Source organism: Bos grunniens, chromosome 13 (genome assembly GCF_055505025.1).
Source record: "Bos grunniens cultivar Pamir isolate PY7600 chromosome 13, Bosgru_T2T1.0, whole genome shotgun sequence".
Taxonomy (NCBI): Eukaryota; Metazoa; Chordata; class Mammalia; order Artiodactyla; family Bovidae; genus Bos; species Bos grunniens.
In genome coordinates, this window is record NC_141177.1 from 70,266,099 (window position 1) to 70,280,926 (window position 14,828).

Here is a 14,828-nt window from a genome sequence, read left to right on the forward strand (position 1 = left end):
TGCTGCTGCTAAGTCGCTTCAGTCGTGTCCGACTCTGTGCGACCCCATAAACGGCAGCTCACCAGGTTCCCCCATCCCATAGGGGTGTAATAAGCCTTGTAATCAGCTATACTTATACCCCCTACTGAACTGTTTTTCAGAAGTGTTTTAGATATTGAAGTTCCTTTACCTTCCCACCTAAATTTTAAAATAATATTATCTATACATACAAAATCTTGAAAAAACTAGTTTTTGATGGGAATTGCCGTAAACCTATATATTAACTTGGAGTGCATTGAAATTTTTACTATGCTGAGTCATCCAATCCTTGATCATAGTATGTCTCTCCATTTATTTAGATTTTTTATAAAAATTTATTATTTTTATTTCTAATTTCAGTGTTTTCTGCTCTTACTCTCATTATTCCCTTCCTTTTGCTTGATTTTGGTTTACTTTGCTCTGTTATTTTTAGGTTCTTGAGGTAAAAGTTAGATTGTTGATTTCAGATTCTTCTTCTTTCCTAATATGTACACTTAGTGTAATAAACTTCCCTCTCAGCATTCCTTTAGCTGTGTCCCACAAATTTTGAATGTGTTTTATATTAATTATCTCTCAGTTCACTATTTTTTCTTACTTCTTTTGAGAATTCCTTATGACCAATGGATCATTTAGAAGTGGACTGTTTAACTTCAGTGTGTTTAGCTATGTTCTTATTATCTTTTCAAAGCTGGTTGTAGTTTGATTGCATTGTGACTGGAGAACACACTCTGTATAGTGTGAGTTCTTTTAAATTTATTGAGATTGGCATTATCCACAAGATATGGACATCTTAGTATGTGTTCCATGGATACACACAAAAGGTTTGTGTTTTGCTGTGTTGAGAGGGATGCCCTGTAAACGTCTATCAGGTCCTGTTGATGGCTGATGTTGCTGAGCTCGTCTACACCCTCGCTGTTTTTCTGTCTAGTTATTTTGTCAGAATCTCCATATATTTGCTTCACATAAAATGTCTAGAGTTTTCAGGGGGAAGAATAAAAATGGTACACTTACTCTATTTGCCTAGAAATGAAAGTCACTGTTGGCCTACCTATTTTTTAAAGATTTAATTCATGAGTTAATTGTTATATTTCTTGCCCCAGTAAAATCCAGGGAGGAAACCTCCTCAGATTGTCCATTCAGATAGAAAATAATCAATTCTTCACCCATGGGTTCTGTGGGGTTTTTGCTTTTCACTCAGCTGTTACCAAATCCTCAGGATGTTCATATTGGGTAGGGGTGTGTGTGTGTATGTGTGTGTCTGTCTGACAATAAATAATTCAAACTCATCCTGAATCTCTACCATGAACTGATTTTACAATGAGTAGGGGGTCCTTAAAAGTCTCATATTTGATGCTTCTCAAATAATACCAAAAAAGACTACCAGAAATCACTGAGCAGAGCTTCAGTTCCAGAGACAGTCATATTCATCCACTCATTCCCTACTCCATCCTAGTTTCTATTGAGGAAGAGAGCAGGCTCTAGAACTTGAAGGAATTTAGCCTTGAGAAGCCCAAGTTTTAACCCTGGGCTCTGGAAAAATACATGCAGAGCACACTGTCATTACCCACACCACTCCACGTCCTGTGTGGAATAAAGTCATTTCTTATGGTGCACAGACATGGGAGATGCTTTGTGGATTAGCTGAGATTTTTGGATTTAGATTTCTGGATTTTGGAGATTTTTGGATGTTTGGTTTTTAGTTCATAGAATTAAGCTAAAGGAATTCACTTTGAACCAGAAGCAATTTCCTTCCTAACTTCAAAGACTCCTGCCTCAAGTTTCAAGGACTTCAACATTACATTAAAATGAGCTCTTTTCCTTTTTTTATTGTCTGGATTCAATAACCTAGCTGTAGTCATTATATTTTCCAATTCTATAGCTCTCTGAGTCAAAAACACAAAAGGCAGCATTTCTCTATGTCTTATACTAACATCTAGAAATTTGTCAGGGGAACCACAATTTTGAGAAGCAAAATATCCACCAACTTTTCTCTGACACCACCACCAATTTGACAGGCTTATTTGTTTTGTTTGTGGTTTTCCTTCCAAGCAGTACTGTGCTAAGTAGAGGAGTCACTTTCCCTGTCCTCATATCCTTCCAGCACCTCCACCCCTACTGGGAAGGACAGCATGGACACCATTTGGCCAAATGCATGGCCAGGCACTGTATGTTTTAGAGGACCTGCTTCATAATCGCCAAGATGAAAGAGAACAAAGAGCCACTTCATCTTCTTAACTCAGTCCCTGCCTCTGCTATAACCCACTTCAGGATATGTTACAAGAAACATAGGGTATTCCTGGGTATCATCTTTTAGCAAATTTAAACTCTGAGTCTAAATGGGATAACAGAAATAAAATAAGCTGGGAAAACCCAATAAATTCTGGCCCAGACCCTCTCTTTGCCTAAACAGGAAAAAATTGCTCACAAAGTTTTAAGAGATGATATGCAAATGCAAAGAAGTCTACACAATGTTAGGGATTAGGCCTGAGAGTTGAAAGTTCTCATAGCTGCGTAATCCAGAAATTATGGTGTGCCTTAGCATAATCCCATGAAGCAGAGAGGCCGCAATAAGGAAGAAGAGGAGATTGATATTTTCCAAATAAGTGCATACCCAAACTTGCATTGGAAGGATGTATAATATTAATGTGGAATTTTTCTGAATGTCTTGGAATTCAAGTTTACTCTAGCCAAATGAAGGCTGACTATATGAAATAGCATTTGGGGCGAAAGAGAATTGTGTTTAAAATTAATGCAATCTAAGAGATCAGATATGGTCTATAGTGATGAACACCCTGAAATTTAGTAGAAGTTTGAAGGTGTCAAGTGTTCTTCTAGGCATACTACTTAGTATAGTCTATCACTTTCTGAATTAATATTAGACAGGCAAGGAAATAACTAGCTTTCCACAGCATTTACCATTGGTTGTATGTGTTACATATGGCTCCGGGGGAAAGAACGCTTGCAAAAAGTAAAATAAAAATAAATAAGCCAGAAAGACTTGGAAATATTTCCTAAGTCTTGCACTGGTCCAAACTGGAACTCCTAGGAGGTGTCTCTGCTGTCTCACACAGACAAATCAAAAATTCATGTGCTTTGCTATAAGCAGCCAAATTGTGCATCCTGCTTCCAGCAGATAAGCCTTGATGGTTGTGCAATGCTGTCTAGCAGGTAAAAGGAAAACCACTGACCCCACCGAGCGGCGCGTAATACTACTTGAACATGAAAATACCAGATGGATTGAAACTGACAGTCCTAATAAGCAACTTCCAGAATCTGCATGAACCTAATTGCAGAAAATCCTTAATGCAGCTGCTTCCATTTGCTTCCTCAAATCCTTAAGCCAAACAACCTAGATCAGAAAGCCTCCACGTGCTCTCGCACCGCCCAAGCCAGCTTTAATGTACTGTCGGATTTATCTGAACCACAGCTCCAATTAGGAATTATTTGAGGAGATTTCCCAATATTTCACAGGGATGAATGTCAGTGAGGCATAGTGGTTGTGTTGGGGTCTAATTTTTTATATTTTAAACCTTCACCTGTATTTCTTAAAAGGAAGGGAAGAAGATTTTCAATTAATGAAGTAATAATGGTCAAATGTCTTAAAATAGCTATGTGGCTGGGTGAGCCTGGAACATTCTTTCAACTGAGAAATATGTAGTTTCTCAGAATTAGACACTGAAGAATTAGAGTGTCTACTTTTCTACCATTTATTTTCTACAGTTTCGCCTGCCTGCTTGATTTCCTTCATACACAACTTCAGGTGCTGGAAGAATCAGGAGGAGCTTGTACAGAGGTGGAAAGGATTGGATATCACTTACTCTTTTTTGAGTAAACTGGTCGATTTCCATCATGCCTGCTTGTGACAGTCTCCTCCAGAATAATCCCCAGCCCACTCCAGGGAAAACCTTCACTTGAGAGAATGAACTCTGAGACTCCTCTGCCTTTCGTAGACAGACTTCCTTTCAGATTAACCACATGTCCTGCCAAGCCACGATTTCAGCTTTGGTGTAATCTTGGGAAAGTGGGTCAGGGACCACTGCAGTCGCACTGCAGAAAATCTCCATGGCATCTTAGGAACACATCCCCAGAGGACTTAAAGCTTTAGGCATCTTTCTCAGTTTCCCCATCAGCATGCACACTGGTGAGTTAGGCGGTGGAAGGGACGCAAGTGACCCTGCATGGCTCTTGCCAGTGAACTTGATTTGTGTTTCTATGGATGAGGTCCAGTATCTGCATAGGCATTTCTACTAACCAAGGGATACAGTACCTTCTGAACCTGTCTGCCCTTGCTCATGCATTATACTCCTAGATGGTGTTCCCGTTCTTCTGGAAAAGAAATTATACTCACCTGGATCATAATTGCCTTTAATATTAATTTATTGGCTCTTTGTGAAATGAGGCTTGATTTTAATGATGGCCCCTTTGGATGTGTGTTTCATCGTGATATTTACTTCCTGTTCACATACCACGAAGTGCTGTTACCGTGAATGAAATTTAGACACTTTCACTGATGACAAGTCATCCTTTAAGACTTGATTCAGGAAGGCAGTGGCTTCTAGCCCCTTATACAACTATGTATCGAGGGAAAAGATCTCTTTTAGCAGGGTTACTTTTAGATTGTGTTGTTTAGAAATGTGGTTCCGAAAACAGGATAATGAGGGAAGAGAGAAGTAAAATATCAAATCTTTTTGCATTTACTTTTCCCTTGACAGAAAGTTTATCTTCCCCTAGGTGACAGTTCATCCATTTGCTTATTTATTCATTCATTCATTCATTTACCAAATACATATCAGAACTGATAATATGCTGGACTGTGCTCTTATCACAGGGTTTGCAGCAGTGAACAAAAGGGATGTAATCCCTTCCTCATGGGGGTGTATATACTAATAGCAGTGACAGGAAACAAATACATGAATAATAAGTTGCCAAATAATGATATGTCATAAAGAAAATATAACAATGAGGGAGTGCAGAGGGCTAGTCAGTAGACGACCACTGTAGGGCCTGTCCAGGGAGGTGATATCTGAGTAGAGATCTGAATAAACTAGGAGGGAGCCATGTGCAGAGCTGGGATACAAGCCTTCTAGAAACAGGGATGGCACATGCCCAAGGCTTGAAGAGAGAAGGAGTTGAGACATTGCCAGAGTAGAAAGGCCAGCAGCACATAGAGGAGATGGCAAAGGTACAGGAGAGGATAGAGGAGCCCCAAGACGCGACAACAGCAGAGCCTGGGGGCACACCTATGCCTGCAGAGGAGTTTGAATTGGATTCTGCCAACAAAGGGTTTTCCCTGGTGGCACTAGTGGTAAAGAACCCACCTGCCAGTGAAGGGGGTGTGAGAGACATAAGTTCAATCCCTGGGTTGGGAAGATCCCTCGGAGGAGGGCATGGCAACCCACTCCAGGATTCTTGCCTGGAGAGCCCCATGGACAGAGGAGCCTGACGGGCTACAGTCCATAGTTTCACAGAGTTGGACACCACTGAAGCAACTTAGCATAGCACAACACAAACAAGTGTCTGAACCAGAGCATTGTACGATCTGTTTTATATTTTGAAGAAAATCTCACTCTGACGTTTGGAGAACAGATTGTAAAGGAGAAAAATAAAAATAAGAACAGTCTGATAATAATGTAAATAAACTCAGCATTTAAAGCCCCGTGTAGCATGGGGGTTTGTGCATGGAGTGACAACCAATGCTACAGACCTGGGGCTTCTCTCCAGAGCTGGGATGCTGGTTCTACAAGGAGACCTTCAATCAGGTCTGAGTTCCCCTATCTATGGAAAATGAACAATGAATAATAACATCACTTACTTCAAGGGTTATTGTGAGAATGGGTGAGTAAATATACATAAACCACTAAGAACAGACTACATCACACAGTAAGAACTACAGAAAGCTTGCTATTATTACTTTCTTTATTGAGGTTAATGCTTTGCGCTTATAGTTTCTCTTTTCATATTGATTGAAAGATTTTTGGAAAGCAAGAACCATGTCTTTTCTTCTGAAAAGTTTTTATAGAACCAACAAGAGATTGCAAGGGCTACACCTTCAATACAGAGATAGCTATTGAATTGAATTACGGGAACCTCAAAACAGAGGGATAGCAAAATGGGTATATTCCTGAAGGACTATGGGAATCTGGCAAAGTTAGCCTCATTTTTCTTTCTGGTTATTCTTTTTTTTTTTTAAATAAACTAACAAGCTCCTTCTCCAGGGTGTAAATAAAGCAATCAGTTTAGGAGGTTTCTGTAACTGAAGAGCATGCCTCCTCTCTAGTCTCTATTCCAGTGGTGGGAACTCAGTAAATCTTTGTGCTACTGGTGACAACATCTATGGTGACAGTATTTGGAATGCATGGCTCTACGTGTAATAGTTCCACACCAGGAAATATAAAACAATTTATCTACTGCCAGTGTACCTCTTACATGAGACCTTGCTTCTTCTGAAAAGCCCAAAGTAGACACCTCTGGGAACCCTTAACAGGATCGATAAAAGACATTTTGATTTCTGCTCCTTGGCAGTTCCTACCATCCTGTAAAACCACAGTTGACTCTATTTGCTTCTTTGAATTTTCTTTGGCATCAGAAGATAGAAAAATCCACTATTAGTCTTTATGGGTGATCAAGTCAACACATTGGCTTCTATCCCAGGCTTAAAAGAAACAGTCTTCTGACAATTTTAGCCTACTCCTTCATGTGAAGCTGCCTGTTGTCTAAAATTGCCTGTTGAAATCCAAGGTTTCGGTGATTGATAAGACACAATAAAAAAGGGTGTGAAGGTGGTTGATTTCCTCAGATACATCAGGTCATCCAGGACACCCAGTCTTTCATTTGCTATTGTATCTGTGTATGGCACAATGATAATAATCAGTGTCCATTAAATGACTCAGGTTAAGCATTCATAATGGCCCAAATTCTCTGCTACCTTAATTGTTCACAGGGCACTGGAGAATTTTGGCATTTTTTTCCCTTGTGAGTTGCAACGCCATAAGTAAGAAAAGATAACATCCTATTGACTCTGGTAATCCAAGGATGATGGGTCACAGCCAGATCATCCCCACACTAATCCTACTGGTCCTGATCTGTTGAAAGGCCAACATTTCCTTTAACCCGATATGATCAACTTAATAGGCTTCCCTGATGGCACAGTGGTAAAGAATCCGCCTACCAATACAGAAGATGCAAGAGACATGAGTTTGATCCTTGGATCTGGAAGATCCCCTGGAAAAGGAAATGGCAACCCTCTCCAGTATTCTTGCCTGGAGAATTTTATGGACAGAGGAGCCTGGCAGGATACAGTCCATGGGATCAAAAACAGTTGGACATGATTGAGCATGCACCTGCCCACATTGATCAACTTATTAGGCCCAGAAGATTTCCCTCTTCTACTATCTGTTCCAAAGCTTTTCTAAGAGGAAAATGAAGTCAGTCCATAAGAGCAAATGCTTTTTTCCTGTTAGGTGAAATCTTCCTTTTTCATTTAGTATAAAGTAGCAAAGAGAAGAAAATGGAACACCAAAAATAAAATGAAACCTCAGTTTATCCTAAGGTTTCAAGACTGTTTGAGCAGAGCTACTCACTTGTAATCTGTTCTGCATGCATGCCCAGATGTGTCCAACTGTTTGCAGTCAATGGACTGTAGCCCACCAGGCTCCTCTGTCCATAAAATTCTCCAGGCAAGAATGCTGGTGTGGGTTGTCATTTCCTCCTCCAGGGGATCTTCCCAACCCAGGGATTAAACTCACATCTTTTGTGTCTCCTGCATTGGCCAGCAGATTCTTTACCAATAGTGAGGCCTGGGAAGCCCTACTCACATGTTCAAATTATAGTAAAATAGTCAAGATGCTAATATCAAAAGATGTGTAGTTGACCTAAATCATAAAGTATTTACTTTCTTTGAAGATTTCTCACTTTTAAAAATAGGAATACTGTGATTCTACTTTGCAATGGACCCCACCACCTTCTAAATTAGCTCCAAACAAGGGGCAAAAGTAACATATGTCAGCAGAACCTAGATTGCTTCCCTAAACAAAGCCTAGATTCTTTCTCTTGCCAGCAAGTCTCCTTACTTTCCATCACCTACTCAAATACCCTAAAGCCTTCCACTCCTGATGGCTGCCAACCTGACAGCCTCATTCATATTCTTTGCCAAGTACACAGAACCCCTGAGGGTTTTAGTAGATATTATTCCTAGATCCTCTGGGCATATACACAAATGTAAAGTTCTTGATTGCAAGTGTTCTGGAAGGAGACATGGTAAAACTCAGTTTGGAAGAGTGGGAAAGGAGACAGTTCCAGAAGGAAATGGTCCTGTACCGTTATTGCACCCTGATCCATCCATGGAATTGGCTTTCAATCAGTTGGTCAACTGGCTTTCAATCAATTGCACTTCCCTGGTGGCTCAGACGGTAAAGCATCTGCCTACAATGCTGGAGACCTAGGTTCAATCCCTGGGTCGGGAAGACCCCCTGGAGAAGGAAATGGCAGCCCGCTCCAGTGTTCTTGCCTGGAAAATCCCATGGATGGAGGAGCCTGGTGGTCTACAGTCCATGGGGTTACAAAGAGCTGGATACGACTGAGTGACTTCACTTTCACTTTCAATTGGTCAAGAACACAATTGACCTACTAATGGATGATGAGTCACTGGATCAAGCATGCCTTTTATTGTGAATTTAATAGTTTTTGAGGACCATCTGTATATACAGCATCCTTTAGGTGAGATAGAAGATCAGAAAAATGACAGATAGGGCCCCTGCTCCTCTCTAACTTAAGAAAGGAACATCAACCCACGAAGCACCAAGTACAGAAGAGAGGACAATTAAGTGCTGGAAATTTCATGACCCAGAAAGCTTCCTGAGGACAGTATCTTGAGCCTCAACTGAGAGAACAATCCTAAGGTGAGCCCTGGAAGAAAATAGGAGGAACTTGTTGATTCCTTGCACAGTGAGGAGAGTAGCTGGTGGGATTGGGAGTCCTTCAGGGCTCAGAGGAGCTGTTGGCAAAAGAGGTGGTTTTTTAGAGTCCCTTTCCAAAGAGAACAAATAAAATAGATGGTTGTATGGCTTAACAGAGAACCAGCAAATCAATAACAGAAGTACTAATTCCGAAACTGCCGTTGGGTCACCATTTGGTGTGATTCAAATGATTGCTCCCCAGTAAATTGTATCCTCCGTTTCCTCTTCAGTCAAATGAGGACACCCTCTGGATGCCTGGCAAAGTACAGCTAATTAACATTTGTTTACAAAGACTTAACGGAAGAGGCCCTGGGAATGTGTACTAGCAGCAAGGACCAAAATGTTTGCCTGTGGCACTTTGACTTGAAAGGAGATCCAAAATTAAAAAAATAAAGCAAAAGCCACCAGGAATTGTAAGAGCTACTGAGGACAGCAAGTACCGAACACTCGAAACCCTCTCTGAGCTCTGTGCAAAAATCCTGAACTCTACAATAACATCTGGTCATGTTTGCTAAACCTTGAACTGTGTTCTCCCAGTCAATTCCATACATGTAAGGAAGCTGAGGTATACTATCCATGCAAATTCATGAAATCACTCGTTATCAGATCAGATCAGATCAGTCGCTCAGTCGTGTCCGACTCTTTGCGACCCCATGAATCGCAGCAGACCAGGCCTCCCTGTCCATCACCAACTCCCGGAGTTCACTGAGACTCACATCCATCGAGTGGGTGATGCCATCCAGCCATCTCATCCTCTGTCATCCCCTTCTCCTCCTGCCCCCAATCCCTCCCAGCATCAGAGTCTTTTCCAATGAGTCAACTGTTCGTATGAGGTGGCCAAAGTACTGGAGTTTCAGCTTTAGCATCATTCCTTCCAAAGAAATCCCAGGGCTGATCTCCTTCAGAATGGACTGGTTGCATCTCCTTGCAGTCCAAGGGACTCTCAAGAGTCTTCTCCAACACCACAGCTCAAAAGCATCAATTCTTCGGCGCTCAGCCTTCTTCACAGTCCAACTCTCACATCCATACATGACCATTGGAAAAACCATAGCCTTGACTAGACGGACCTTTGTTGGCAAAGTAATGTCTCTACTTTTCAATATGCTATCTAGGTTGGTCATAATTATGATATGTACTAAACCTGGTCATCTAAGTACAATGACATGTTGAAAATACTTCAGTGGAGTCACACCACTTATTGTCTTAATTGCTTTGACTAAAGATCACTCATTTGAGCTGGAATCTCTCCTACTACTCTTGTTTTCAAACATTAATCAATAGTAGGAAAACTAAGAAATTAGGAAAAATGAATATCATTCAATCTAAGGGGAAATAAAAAGGGAAATCAAGTGACCTTGAAGGGAACAAAGAGGATCCTTAGAATTCAAAGGATCTTTTTTAGCACCGTATCCCACTGTGCTTCACGAATACACTGTTATTATCACTGTTCACTTCACTCGAAACAAAGAAGGAAAGCAGGGTAGCATAAAGAGAATGTGTGACTACTCAAGGTCACAATGCTGAACAAGTGAGGTTGGAAAGACTTCTAGAGTCAGAAATTGGAGACTAGAGATTCCTGGGTTTGCTATTTAGTAACTAAGTGAACTCCATTAGGTCACTTGGCCAGTTTCTTCTCTGCAAAGTGGAGATGTCATTTTTCATAAATTCTAAGGTTACAGTTTTCTCTGATTGAACATCTCTAAAATGAAAAAACCTCTTAACAACATGGTCTGGTACAGTTCAGGGGAAAGTACTTTTTCTTAGTGTAAATGAAATAGCAGTGTGTTTTGACATCCCTGGAGTTTAGATTTGATAAAAGACAATTAGAATAACTAACTCTGATGAGGCTAGAATATGGTAAGTGCAGGCACATGGATTAGTAGAGCTGGAAAGTATGGCAATCAAGGAAACACACTTCAGTGACTGGAATTTACTAGGTGAATGTAACAAAAAGAAAAAACTTCACATCTTATCTAATACTAACTTTTGGAACACAGGCCTATTAAATCTGACACCCTTGAAATACCTGGCCACAAGTTAAGTGCAAACAAAACCAACAGAAGTTTCATGGAATACTTCTGAAGAGTCTATTATTTAAATCTGAATTCCATATTAGCTTGTCATCTTGATCTTCTTGACAAGTGCACGTAAGGGTTTTGACACTAGGGAAGTTTCCAATATACTTTTACTATATATAAAAAAAAAAAATGTAAAATACACAACTGTGTTTCTAAATTGCTACTGTTTATTTTAAGAAATAAAACATTCATCATCTTAAAATTCTGTACTTCTGTAGACTGATTGCTATGTGGTAAAGGGTGAGGGTAGCAGCAAATTATAGTCAATTCGGCAGCGCAGATAAACTGCAGCTGTTTTTGGTTCTGTTTCTGTAATATCTATAGCGGAATTCAGAATTTACTGAGAGCTGGCTTTTCTCATTTTACTGGCAAAGGAATTGCTGGCTTAAATTATGTCCATAGATCTGGAGAGAGAAGATGGCAGAAAATAAATATTCAGCCGCATTCAAAAAGAGAGATAGAGGACTTCACCTCTGCTGAGCATGCATTCTCTCCCCTAACACCTCTGAAGTTTGGAAGGTGACAATCCCCTCCTGGTCTTAGATGAATCCTTAGTTCTGCTACATGCTACTCATCTCAGAAGCATCTCTCTTAGCCTAGAATCTTCATTCACCAAGACCAAGTAAGCCTAGGCTTGGGTGGCTGTGTTTTGTCATTGTCATTGTCTTTTAGCCACCAAGTTGTTCCAGCTCCTCTGCAACCTCGTGGACTGTAGCCCTCCGGGCTGGCTCCTCTGTCCTTGGGGTTTCCCAGGCAAGAATACTGGACTGGATGCCACTTCCTACTCCAGGGGATCTTCCCAACCCAAGAATTAAACCCACGTCTCTTGCAGTTTCTGCGTTGGCAGGTAGATATTTTTTTCACCACTGCAACACCTAGGAAGCCCTGGCTGTGTTTACTTCTTCATTTATCCACCATGCGGCCAACGTTTCTACCCTTCTATAGAGCCTTTGATCTTATCCGCTCACGCTTTAATGCTGAAACTACTGGGAGAAATGCATGGGCACATAACATGAATTAAAGTGTGAATTAATTTATGTCTACCTGTGAAACAAAGACCGCTAACTTAATACCTAACATTTATTGAGAGTCACTGCTCTGCCCCGATCTCCTCCAAACTTCACAATCCCTGGGTCATAGGCAGGCTTTACGAGGCGTATTCTTAATTCAGTGACTGATTTTTGGTACAGCTTGGAGGGAACTGCACGTAGGTTCAGGAATCCCAGACAGAGGGGTAAGTAACTCTGGCCTGGAGTAGTAAGAGGTAGAGCCAGTTTTCATCCAAAAGCAGGCTGTCTGACTCTTGAGTCCACACTTTTAACCAACTAACTCATTTTTGCCTTCTTGGTATTGAATTTGGGGACTGAAGGAGGGAAGGAGAGTCTAGTAAGAAAAAATGCAAAGGCTGTCAAACCTCCATGCTGACCTCAGTCAGCTCAGCTTATATACTAAGAAATAGGAGGTTTTGACATGTGACTCTTGCCTGGAGTTCAGGCTGACACTCTAAACCTCTATTTTGCAGCCATAGCCTGCATCCCATCATCCAGCGCACTGAAGGCACCAGGAAGTGCTAATGTCAGATTGTCCCCTGAAATTAGTCCAGTTCTAGGGAGCGATCTGGATTGGCAGTGTTCAAAAGGAAATAGGTGGAGAGAGCAGTGGTGAGGTGTGGTCTCGCCAGGCACTGAAACGCTGCTGCAACTCCCAATAAGAGCTCTGAGACTTTTCCAAACACCACCCTACAGTGGAAATTATGTGGGAGAGGTCTGCACTGTGCCCAGAGCCTGTGAGCCTGCTGAGGAATTATGCAGTTAATGTGCTAGAAAATCCTTTATGAAACGGCGCTTCCTTTACCAGCGTCTCAACCGCCCACACCTGGGTTGTGCCTCTTGCTTGCGTCTGTGCAGCGACCTTCCTGGCACTATTGTATTTCATTTCCATTGAAAAGGCAACAAACTGTGTCATAACCACGCACTGTCTCCTTACCCACCCAGGTACGCAGACACCCCATCAGACCTAGCATCTCTTTCACGTTACAAATAGAGTAGCTAGCTAGCCTCTCGTTGACAGCACCCTGCCCAACTGCAGCACTGCAGCTAGAAATGGCCCCAAGATAAGTCCTGGGCTTTCTCTAGCCCAGATTTCACAGGGACATGTGTGTGCATGATACTATGATAAAAGGAAAATACAATAGAAAGCTGGATGGTATATTTCCACTTTTGGGGTCTGCCACTGTGCTACCTCAGAAAAGTTACTTAATCTCTCTGGATTCTGGTCTCCTCCTAAATACTGAAAGAGAATTGTACTGGAGAATGTTTATGGGCTCTTTTAGTATGTGTCTATAACTCCAAACATTGCAAGAATAGGAATCCTCTCATTATCTTGAGTTACAAAGTATTAACCAAGACTAAGGCAGGAGATGCAGGAGACATGGGTTTGTTCCCTGGGTCAGGAAAATCCCTGGAGAAGGAAATGACAACCCACTCTAGTATTCTTTCCATGATAATCCCATGGACAGTGGAGCCTGGTGAGCTCCAGTCCATAGGGTCTCAAAGGGTCAGAAATGACTGAGCGACTGAATGTGCATGCACACACACAATAAAATTATTAGTTAAATACTGTGATGATGCAGAGTCTAAAAGAAGCTGGATGTTTGCACCCAGCGTTGGCATGGATGTGCATCTGATGGACCTGAGTAGATAGGGCACACCACAAAATGGTAAGAGACAGCAGAGCTGTACTCCAAATAGAAGCCACTTCTAAAGAGCATCGTGTTAGTGACCCAAACTCCAAAGATGCAGAAGAGGACAGGTTGGCTGAGAGGCTGCCATCAAAGAAAATCAATTTCTCCCCAGGGTGGGGAAGCATCTTGCTGGCAGCCAGGCATCAGAGGTGGCAGCCAGGCATCAGAGGTGAGCCCAGTGGAGCTTTCCAAGTAAACAAAATTTTGTCAGGAGTTCAATTCAAAAAAGAGTCAGGAACGGGATGACTCAGAGCCAAGTTTTAAGGAAAGTAAGCAGAATTTCAGGAAATCAGTCAGTCAAAATATCATAAAATACGATGATCTGAGGCTGTGTTATGAGCACACGCTTGAGGGCAACCTGGCCTGGATTTGGGGCTGGGGCAGGCCAAGCAGCAAACTAGGAACAGAATTCAGCAAAATGGGGTTTGCTCAAGTCAGGGAAGGAATTGGGAACATTATTTGCCTATTTGGGGGCAGAAAGGAATGGCTACCCACTCCAGTATTCTTGCCTGGAAAACTCCAAGCACAGAAGAGTCTGGCGGGCTACAGTCCATGAGGTTGCAAACAGTCGGACATGACTGAGTGACTAACATTTTTCCACACTTTTTATGTGTTCATGAAGCAGGGTCTCCACTGATCTCCAGAAAAAAATCCCATTTAAAGGGTCAGGTTCAGGAAGTCCTATACAGACAGAGACACAGGAATATTTTGAATAAATATTCTCTAAAATCAAGATAGCCTAATATTAAACCAATTTAAAAAGAGAATGCAGACCATGAGTGATAAAGCTGGAATTTTAATAAATGAAATGACCCACGCCATTACTTTGGACAGTCTTTGTTCTGGTACATAAGATATGCCTGCATTATTACCATTTAGGACAACATTATGGAAACTTTGGAACTTCACAAGTCAACACCTAATTTGACTTCTTAGTTGTAGAAAAAGAAAAGAAAAATAATCCTGACAGCTGTATCCCATGAAAGCCAAACGCTGAAAATTAAAGAATGCCTGCACTGTTCCCGTCAAGTCCCA